The sequence below is a fragment of the Canis lupus genome, chromosome X, assembly GCF_048164855.1.
Source record: "Canis lupus baileyi chromosome X, mCanLup2.hap1, whole genome shotgun sequence".
Lineage (NCBI taxonomy): Eukaryota > Metazoa > Chordata > Mammalia > Carnivora > Canidae > Canis > Canis lupus.
The window spans coordinates 62,619,702-62,630,514 of NC_132876.1; positions in this window are offsets into that span (position 1 = coordinate 62,619,702).

Consider the following 10,813-nt stretch of genomic DNA (forward strand, 5'->3'; position numbering starts at 1 on the left):
TGACAAAAAGAAAATAACTTGACTGTAGAAGGTGTGTGTGTGTGTGATGAGTGTGTGTGTATATACACACATATACTTTGTGCTTTTATGGGACAGAATTGTTATTCTGAATTTATTAAAATAAGTAATAAAATAATAAGTGATAGTAATTATTTATGTAATAGTCTTATGCTTTCTTTCACTGGTCATTGTTGATTTGTATGAAGTACTTTTCATAGTTAAAATATACCTCCTGGCAGGGATCCCTGGGTGGCGCAGCGGTTTGGCGCCTGCCTTTGGCCCAGGGCGTGATCCTGGAGATCTGGGATCAAATCCCACGTCGGGCTCCCGGTGCATGGAGCCTGCTTCTCCCTCTGCCTATGTCTCTGCCTCTCTCTCTCTCTCTGTGTGACTATCATAAATAAATAAAAATTAAAAAATATACCTCCTGGCAAATAAAATTACTTTTTAAATTATTTGAGTGACTTTAAAACTTAATTTATAACTACTCAAGTTACAGATGTTTTACTAAGCCCCATATTCTTTTCCAAAGAAAATATTCCTGATAAAATTTAAAAATAATTCGATTATGCAGGAAAGTAGTATCTTCATGGCTTAAGGGAGCACCTCCTAATCATGTACACTAATATTTCTACACTGAAATATATGAACCTTAAATGGGATAAGTCAAAGACTATACATAACCTGCTTTTTTAAAGATTTTATTCATTTATTCATGAGAGACACAGAGAAAGAGAGAGACAGAGACACAGGCAGAGGGAGAAGCAGGCTCCATGCAGGGAGCCCAACGTGGAACTTGATCCCAGGTCTCCAGGATCACGCCCTGGGCTGAAGGCAGTGCTAAACCGCTGAGCCACCCAGGCTGCCATATACATAACCTGTTAGTTGAGATCAGACTTCGTCATCAAATTTGTTTTGGTCAGGATGCTTTTTTGTTTGTTTGTTTAACTTGAGTGTAGTTGCCATACAATGTTACTTAGTTTCAAGTGTATAACATAGTGATTGGACAAGTTTATACATTATGCAATGTGCACACAAGTGTGGTTACCACCTGTTTCCATCACTTTTACATCACTGTTACATTATAATTGATTATATTTTTATGCCATGCCTTTTATTCCCAGGACTTATTCATTCTGTAACTGGAAGCCTGTATCTCTTAGTCCACTTTACAATTTTACCCCCCCCCCACTTCCCTCTGGCAGCTATCAGTTTGTTCTCTGTATTTATAGGTCGGATTTTTTTCCGATATATCGAAATGCTTTTTTCCCAATATATCATGTGCCACTGTAAGATGCTTCTGTACTATACATTTATATAAAATGCTTTGAGTATTTCCGTTAAGCACTACACTAGGCTGATAATAAAAGGATAATTAAGACTCATCCTTATTCACAAGGTGTCCATAGTCTAGTTGAAGAATCAGACATATAAACAAGCAATTATTGAGAGCTACAGAAAAATACATACCCAGATATATAAAGGAACATGGGAATATAGAGTAAGTAGCTACTGACACTGTAAACTTCAAATCAGTATTTCTTTAGGGTATACTTAAAGTTTAGAAACAGATTGTGTGAAAAGAGTCACAGAAGCTATTTTATACTGAATTTATATGAAGCACAAAAAAGGTTTAGCTTTCTGAGTTACAATATTACTACACTTTCATATGTGTTGTCCATATACCTGTATTGTTTAATACATGATAATTGTTTTCTTATCATTTCATTTTCAAATAATCATCCTTTTAAAAATTGAAAGATACCATCTTATGGATCAAGTATTATAAACTCTTAATGAATCAAACCTTTTATTTCAAATGACTTTTTTACAAAAACAATGTAGATTTAATCCTCATTCCACCCTAAAAATAGTACAAAAAAGAACAAAATACCAGTTACCTACTACTGAGTTAAAAAACAAAACATTACCAACTTAGCTCCCTTCTCCCACCAAAGGCAACGACTGTCTAAAATTTCATATTTATCATTTCCATGTACTTTATATTTTACTACATAAATGTACATTCTTATGATATTATATATTCCATATTTCCCAGTTTTGTATGTATGGTGTCATATTGCCATATTCTTTTTATTCAAGGTGATGTTTTGGATTCATTATGTCATTTCATTTCCATATTGTTTTTCGTTGCAGAATATCCCACAGTTTATCCATTATATCTGTGATGATCACTTAAGATATTTCCACTTTTTTTGTCATTACAAATAATACTGCTATGATCATTATTGCACATATTTCCTATGTTGACTGGGCATGATTTCTCTAGGATGTATACCTCAGATGGAATTTCTGTGTTGAAGAATATGTGCACTTTGGATTTTCTGTGTAGACATTTGTAATATTTGAAAGTAATGATGCTTTGATGAATTTCAATGTAATCTGTATGCAATTTTAAATTTTCATATTTTTTATTTTATCTTATCGTAATTAGTTTCTTATCATGCTTCCTAGGAATCCAGAACAATGCTTAAAAAACAATAGCAGAAAAAAATATAGCAGGCAAATTTTCTAGTTATTGATTTTATTTTTTTTTACTTTTTGTTATTCTAGGTTTTTTTATATTTTATTTAAATTCAATTTGCGAACATAAGGTATATAACACCCAGTGCCGATCTCATCATGTGCTATCTTTAATGCCTGCCACACAGTTACACCATCCCCCCCACCCATCTCTCCTTCTGAAACCCTTTGTTTGTTTCCTAGACATAGGAGTCCTTCATGGTTTATCTTCCTTTCATTTTTCCCCATTCGGTTTTCCTCATTTCCCTTATGGTCCCTTGCACTATTCCTTATATTACACATATGAGTGAAACCATATGATAATTGACTTTCTCTGATTGACCTATTTCACTCAAAATAATACCATCCAGTTCCATATACATCAATGTAAATGGTAGGTAGTCATTTTTTCTGATGGCTGAGTAATACTCCATTGTATGATATATACCACATCTTCTTTATCCATTCATCTGTGAAGGATATCGTGGCTCCTTCCACAATTTGGCTATTGTGGACATTGCTGCTATGAACATAATGGTGCTGGTGTCCCATGGTTTCACAACATCTATATCTGGGGTAAATACCCAGTAGTACAATTGCTGGGTATAGGATAACCTCTGTCTTTAACTTCTTAAGGTACCTCCACACTTTATTCCAGAATGGCTACATCAACTTGCATTCCCACCAAAAGTTCAAGAGGGCTCCCCTTTCTCCACATCCTCTCTGACATTTGTTGTTTTCTGTCCTGTCAATTTTCACCATTCTCATTAGTGTTTGGTGGTATCTCATTGTGGTTTTGATTTGTATTTCCCTGATGGCCAGTGATGCGGAGCATTTTCTCAAGTGCTTGTTGGCCACGTCTGTGTCTTCCTCTGAAATTTCTGTTCATGTCTTTTGCCCATTTTATGATTGGATTGTTTGTGTCTTTGCTGTTGAGTTTAATAGGATCTTTACAGATCTTGGATACCAGCCCTTTATCTGATATGTCATTTGCAAAATCTTCTCCCATTTTGTAGGTTGTCTTTTAGTTTTGTGGACTGTTTCTTGTGCTGTGCAGAAGCTTTTTATCTTGATGAAGTCCCAATAGTTCATTTTTGCTTTTTCCCTTGCCTTCCTGGATGTATCTTGCAAGAAGTTGCTGTGGCCAAGTTCAAAAAGGGTGCTGCCTGGGTTCTCCTCTAGGAATTTGATGGATTCTTGTCTTACATTTAGATCTTTCATCCATTTTGAGTTTACCTTTGTGTGTGATGTAAGAGAATGGTCCAGTTTTATTCTCCTGCACATGGCTGTCCAATTTTACCAACACTATTTATTGAAGAGACTTTCTTTTTTTCCAGTGGATATGCTTTCCTGCTTTGTTGAAGACTAGTTGACTGTAGAGTTGAGGGCCCATTTCTGGGTTCTCTATTCTGTTCCATGATCTATATGTCTGTTTTTGTGCCAGTACCATACTGTCTTGATGATCACAGCTTTGTAATACAGCTTGAAGTCAGGCATTGTGATACCCCTAGCTTTGGTTTTCTTTTTCAACATTCCTATTGCTATTTAGAGTCTTGTATGTTTCCATACAAATCTTAGGATTATCTGTTCCAACTCTGTGAAGAAAGTCCATGATATTTTTATAGGGGTTGCATTGAATATGTAAACCGTTCTGGATAGCATAGACCTTTTCACAATATTTATTCTTACAATCCATGAGCATGAGATTTTTTTTCCATCTCTTTGCGTCTTCTGAAGTTTCTTTCATAAGTTTTCTGTAGCTTTTAGAGTATAGACCCTTTACTTCTTTGGTTAGGTTTATTCCTAGGTATCTTTTGGTTTTGGGTTCAATTGTAAATAGGACTGATTCCGGGATCCCTGGGTGGCGCAGCGGTTTGGCGCCTGCCTTTGGCCCAGGGCATGATCCTGGAGACCCGGGATCGAATCCCACATCGGGCTCCCAGTGCATGGAGCCTGCTTCTCCCTCTGCCTGTGTCTCTGCCTCTCTCTCTCGCTCTCTCTGTGACTATCATAAATAAATAAAAATTTAAAAAAATAGGACTGATTCCTTAATTTCTCTTTATTCAGTATAATTGTTAGTACATAGAAAGCAACTGAATTCTGTGCATTGTTTTTGTATCCTGCCACATTGACCAATTGTTTTATGAGCCCTGGCAATTTTTTGGTTCAGTCTTTTGTTTTTTCTCTATATAGTGCCATGTCATCCATCTGCAAAAGGGAAAGTTTGATTTCTTCTTTGCCATTTGAATGCCTTTTATTTCTTTATGTTGTCTGATTCCTGAGGCTAGGACTTCTAATACTATGTTGAACAAAAGTGGTGAGAGTAGGCATCCTTGCCATGTTCCTGACTTTAGGGAAATGCTCTCAGTTTTTCCCCATTGAAAATGATATTTGCTGTGGGCTTTTCATAGATAGCTTTTATTATATTGTGATATATTCCATCTATCCCTACACTTTGAAGAGTTTTAATCAGGAATCGATGCTGTATATTGTCAAATGCTTTCTTTGCATCTATTGAGATGATCATGTGGTCCTTTTCCTTTATTGACATGATCTATCACGTTGATTGTTTTATGAATGTTGAACCAACCTTGCATCACAGGGATATTGGTCTGTAATTCTCCACTTTGGTGGGGTCTTTGTCTGGCTTTGGGCTCAAGGTAATGCTGGCCTCATAGAATGAGTTTGGAAGTATTCCTTCTATTTCTTTTTTTTTATTCCTTCTATTTCTAGACTTTGAAATAGCTTTAGTAGAATAGCTATTATTTCTTCTTTATTTTTTTTAAATTTTTATTTATTTATGATAGGCACATAGAGAGAGAGAGAGAGAGGCGGAGACACAGGCAGAGGGAAAAGCAGGCTTCATGCAGAAGCCTGATGTGGGACTCGATCCCAGGACTCCAGGATCATGTCCTGGGCTGAAGGCAGGCACTAAACCACTGAGTCACAGAGGAATCCCTATTTATTTAAATGTTTGTTAGAATTCCCCTCAGAACTCATCTGGCTCTGGACTTCTTTTCTTGGGAGTTTTTTGATGACTGCTTCAATTCCCTCGCTGGTTACTGGCCTGTATGTACATGTATTCCATTTTTTCCTGTTTCAGTTTTGGTAATTTGTAGGTTTTGAGGAATGCATCCATTTCTTCCAGACTGCCTCATTTAGGCCTAATATCATTGCTCATGTTACATTTTTATTTTTTTTATTTTAAAAAAGATTTTATTTATTTAATCATGAGAGACACGTTGTGAGAGAGAGGCAGAGGGAGAAGCAGGCTCCCTGCAAGGAGCCTGATGTGGTACTCAATCCCAGGACTCTCTGGGATCATGCCCTGAGCTGAAGGCAGGTGCTCAACAGCTGAGCCACTCAGGCATCCCTCATATTACATTTTTAAAATACTTTGTATTTCCTACATATTGCTTGTGATTTCTTTAATTCATGATTTTATTAATTTGAGTCTTTTTTCTTTTTCTTTTTTTTAATTTTTATTTATTTATGATAGTCACAGAGAGAGAGAGAGAGAGAGAGAGAGAGAGAGAGAGGCAGAGACACAGGCAGAGGAAGAAGCAGGCTCCATGCACCGGGAGCCCGACGTGGGATTCGATCCCAGGTCTCCAGGATCGCGCCCTGGGCCAAAGGCAGGCACCAAACCGCTGCGCCACCCAGGGATCCCTCTTTTTTCTTTTTAATAAGTCTGCTTATTATCTATCTATCTTATCTATCTAATTCTTTTGAAGAACCATCTCCCAGTCTCAGTGATCTGCTCTACAGTTCTTCTGGTCTCTGTTTCATTGACTTCTGCTCTAATCTTTACTCTTTCCCTTTTTCTGCTTGGTTTAGGCTTTATTTGCTATTCTTTCTCTAGTTCCTTTAGGTGTAACATTAGCTTGTGTACTTGAGTTTTTTCGAGTTTTTTAAGGAAGCTTATGTCAAGATGTATTTCCCCCTTAGGAAATACTGCCTTTGCTGTATCCCAAAGATTCTGAACGTTTGTGGTTTCATTTTTATTAGTTTCCATGAATCTTTTCAATTCTTCTCTAATTTCCGGGCTGACCCATTCATCTTTTAGTAGGATGCTCTTTAACATCCATCTGTTTGAGTTTCTTCCAAATTTCTTCTTGTGATTTAGTTCTAGTTTCAAAGCATTATGGTCTGAAAATATGTAGGGAAAAATCCCAATTCTTGCTATCAGTTGAGACCTGATTTGTGATCTAGTATGCGGTCTTTTCTGGAGAAAGTTCCTTGTGCACTTGCGAAGAATGTGTCTTTAGTTGCATTAGGATGGAATGTTCTGTATTATCTGTGAAATTCATTTGGTCCAGTGTGTCATTCAAGGCCCTTGTTTCTTTGGTGATCCAGATATGTCCTTTGCTGAGAGTGCATTCACATATTCTTCCAGTTTCTGTGTATCCTGGAAGCTCTTTATTTCTCCATCTATTCTGGATGACAGCCATACTGAATAAAGTATACTTGACTACATGTTTTTTTCATTTAGTACCCTGAATATATCATGCCAGCCTTTTCTACCCTGTCAGGTCTCTGTCAATAGATCTGCTGTTAACCTGATATTTCTCCCCATATAAGTTAGGAATCTCTTGTCTCAAGCTGCTTTTAGGATTTTGTCTATATCTCTGAAATCTGCAAGATTCACTATAATATGCCAGGTTATTGATTGGTTTTTGTTGATTTGGGGAGTGGTCCTCTCTAGCTCTTGGGTATGAATGCCTGTTTCCTTCCCCAGATTAGGGAAGTTCTCAGCTATGATTTTTTCAAACATACTTTCTGGTCCTGTCTCTCTCTCTCTCCACACCCTCTGGAATCACAATAAGATGGATTTTATTTTTCTCAACATATCACTTTATTCCTGGAGTCTTTCCTCATGGGTTTTAATTGTTTCTCTCTTTTCTCCTCAGCTTCCTTCCTTTCCATCAACTTGTCTTGTATAGCACTCTCTCTTCTGCCTCATTAACCATAGCTGTTAGAGCATCCAGTTTAGACTGCATATCAGTTAAAATATTTTTAATTTCAGCCTGATTAGCTCTCAGATATGCAGTAAGAGAATCTCGAGAGTGTTTTGTATTTGTTCAAGAGCCACCGGTAATTTTATAATTGTAATTCTTAATTCTATTTCTGACATGTTACTTAAATCCATATCCTTTATATCTGTAGCAGATTATATTACTTCAAGTTCTTTCTTTTGTGGTGAATTCTTCCTTCTAGTCATTTAGTCCAGTTCAGAATGGCTGTATGAGTAGAGTAAAAAATATCAACCATGACCTAAGCAAAATTACACCCTAGACAATTCCAAAGAGGTCAGAGACCAGAAAATTAAAGAAAAGGAAAAATTTAAAAGACCACAAAAGTGAAAAGGGAATTTAAAAAATAGTAAAAATTGTAAAAAGTGTGTGTGGGGAGAGAATATAGTCTTACAGAGTGGACCAGGATGGTGATCTTGGTTCTGAGTGTATTTTGGTTCATATGTTAGAAGGTGCTAAATTCCATATTTATATAAACAAGCAAAACTTATTTAGAGAAACAACAACAAACCCCCCCAAAAAAACACAAGTAGACAAAAGAAGGGGGTGGAATGGGTAGTAAAAGAGTATATAATCTCATAGAATGGACCATCACTTTGCTCCACTTGGTTTTGAGTGTATTTTTGTCCATGTTAGAAGGTACTAAATTCCAAAATTATAAAACAAAAGAAGAAAAACAAAAAAAAATCCAAAACTTACATATCTACAAAAGTTAAATTGAATACATTGAAAGGAAGCCAAAAATAGAGAATATATCTATGACAGGTAATTGTAAAAATATGAAAGTCAAAAAGCAAAAAAAACTTAATAAATAGTTGATAAAATATTTTAGTTAAGGAAGGAAAAAAGAAAGAATATTGGAAATTTTTAACCTGAAATAGAAATAAATCATAAGGAAATTCTTTATGTTCTATATACTATTTTCCCTCAGTCCTGGAGATTTCCAGTGCTGCTTAGTCAATAAACTTGATGTTTCCCTGTTCTTTCTGCTTTTCTTTTCGGGGAGGGGCCTGTTGCACTAATTCTTGGTGTCTTTGCCTGGGTCAAGATGCCCAGTACCTTGCCAGGTGGATGGCCTCAGTGTAAGGTGTTTACCCAGTGAGACCTTTGTTCCCTAGAGGCTGCACCTCTCCAGGGTGAGGTAGAGGGAAAAAGAAACAAAAAAATGATGGCAGCCAGATCTTCAATCCCCGAGCCAAGAGCTCCTAGCATGTACCAAACTGCAATCTCTTATTGTGCACTGACTTAGATATTCCTCTGTACAGGCATGGGGGCACTGATTCATATAATTTGAAGGGCAATGGGCAGTGGGAAAGATTTTTCTGTCTTGTGCACTCAGTGGCTCTGCCTCTCCTGGAGGGAATGGAGGATAGCCCGTTTTTCTCTGCTGCTGAGCCCTTGGTGGTTCACCCGCTAGAGTCTGTACCCACTTGGCCTCTCATTTGGAAGGGAAAATATCCCATTTCTCTCTGCTGCTGGTCCCTGGGGCTTTCACCAGCATGAGTGCACACCTGCTCCACCTCTCCCAGGTACCTGCAGAAGGGTGCTGCATTCCAGTCCTTTATCAGGACCTAGCCCAGCATCAGTCCTCCGATCGGATCACAGTTTGCAGTCTATGGCACAAGTTAAGCTTTCTTCTGACCACCTCTATTCTTTCTGTCTCTGGGAGTATTAAGACTTCACTGCCGTTCCTGTGATTCTGTCCTACTTCACCACTGAGCATATTTCAGGCAGCAAAGACTCTTAGGAGGAGATTTCTAAAGGTCCCAATTGTGTGCTGTATCACTTTCCAGCAGCCAACTTACAAAGGCTCCCTCCCCCTGCCATTTATTTTCCAACATATCCCCTCCGTTTCTCTTCACCACACTTCTACTTTGTAAGATGCAATCACTTTGCTCTATAGCATTCCAGCTGTTCTTTCTTTACATCTCATAGGTTTTTAGGATGGTTTGAAAGTTATCTAGCAGCTAAATTAAGGGGACCAGATAAAATGAGAACCCCTACTCTTCTGCCATTTTGCCTCTGCCTCCTAAACTTAGGTTAAAAACAAATTTGAGCCCTGAAAGTATACAATTATTAGAAGAAAACATAGGCAGTGATCTCTTTATTATCTGCTCGGGCAAGGGAAACAAAAGCAAAATTAAACTATTGGGAATACACCAAACTAAAAAGTTCTTTTTGCAGCAAAGAAACCATCAACAAAGCACAAAGCATCCTACTGGAGAAAATATTTCCAAATAATATATCCAATAAGGAGTTAATAACTAAAATATGTAAAGAATTCATACAGCTCAACAGCAAAATTATCATCGTCATCATCATCATCCAATTAAACAATAAGAACACCTGAATAAACATTTTCCAACGACCTACAGGTGGCTAAAGGATAAAAAGATGCTAATAACCACTAATCAAATGCAAATCAAAACCACGATAGGAGAACCTCATACTTGTCAGAATGAGTAAGGTCAAAAATACAAGAAATAATGTGTCAGTGAGAACATGAAAAAAATGGGGCACTCTTCCACCATTGATACTAACACAAATTTGTGCAGCTGCTGTGAAAAGCATGGCAGTTCCTCAAAAAATAAAAAAAAAAACTCCACATAATCCAGTAATTCCACTACTGGGCATTAACCCAAAGAAGGTAAAAATGCTTTTTCAAAAACAGCTGCACCCCTTTGTTTATTGCATTATTATTTAAAATAATATGTTTTTAATATTAAAGTAGCAGTATTAAAAATAGCCATGATTTGGTAGGAAATCAAGTGTCCATCAATAGATGAATGGATGCAGAAGGTGTGCAGATACACACACACACACACACACACACACACACTGCAATATTGTTCACATATCAAAGAATGAAATCTTGCCTTTTGCAACAATGTGGATAGATCTAGAAAGTATAATACCAAGCGAAATAAGTCACAGGAAGACAAATATATTATTTTACTCATATGCAGAATTTAAGAAACAAAGGATCAAACAAAAAATAGACAAATACATTTAAATACAAAAAAAAAGTTAAGAGGGAAGATGGTGGAAGAATAGGGGACCCACCTTTCCTCTGGTCCACTGAATTCAGCTAATCATCTATCAAATCATTCTGTAAACCTGTGAATGCAACCTGAGATCTAAGAAAAGAATCTACAAATAGAAAAGCCACCACTTTTTGCAAAGTAGGAGATGCAGAGATGAATCTGAGGGGACAGATCTGAAAATAAGCCATGGGGGAGGGAGCCTCCATAAGCTGG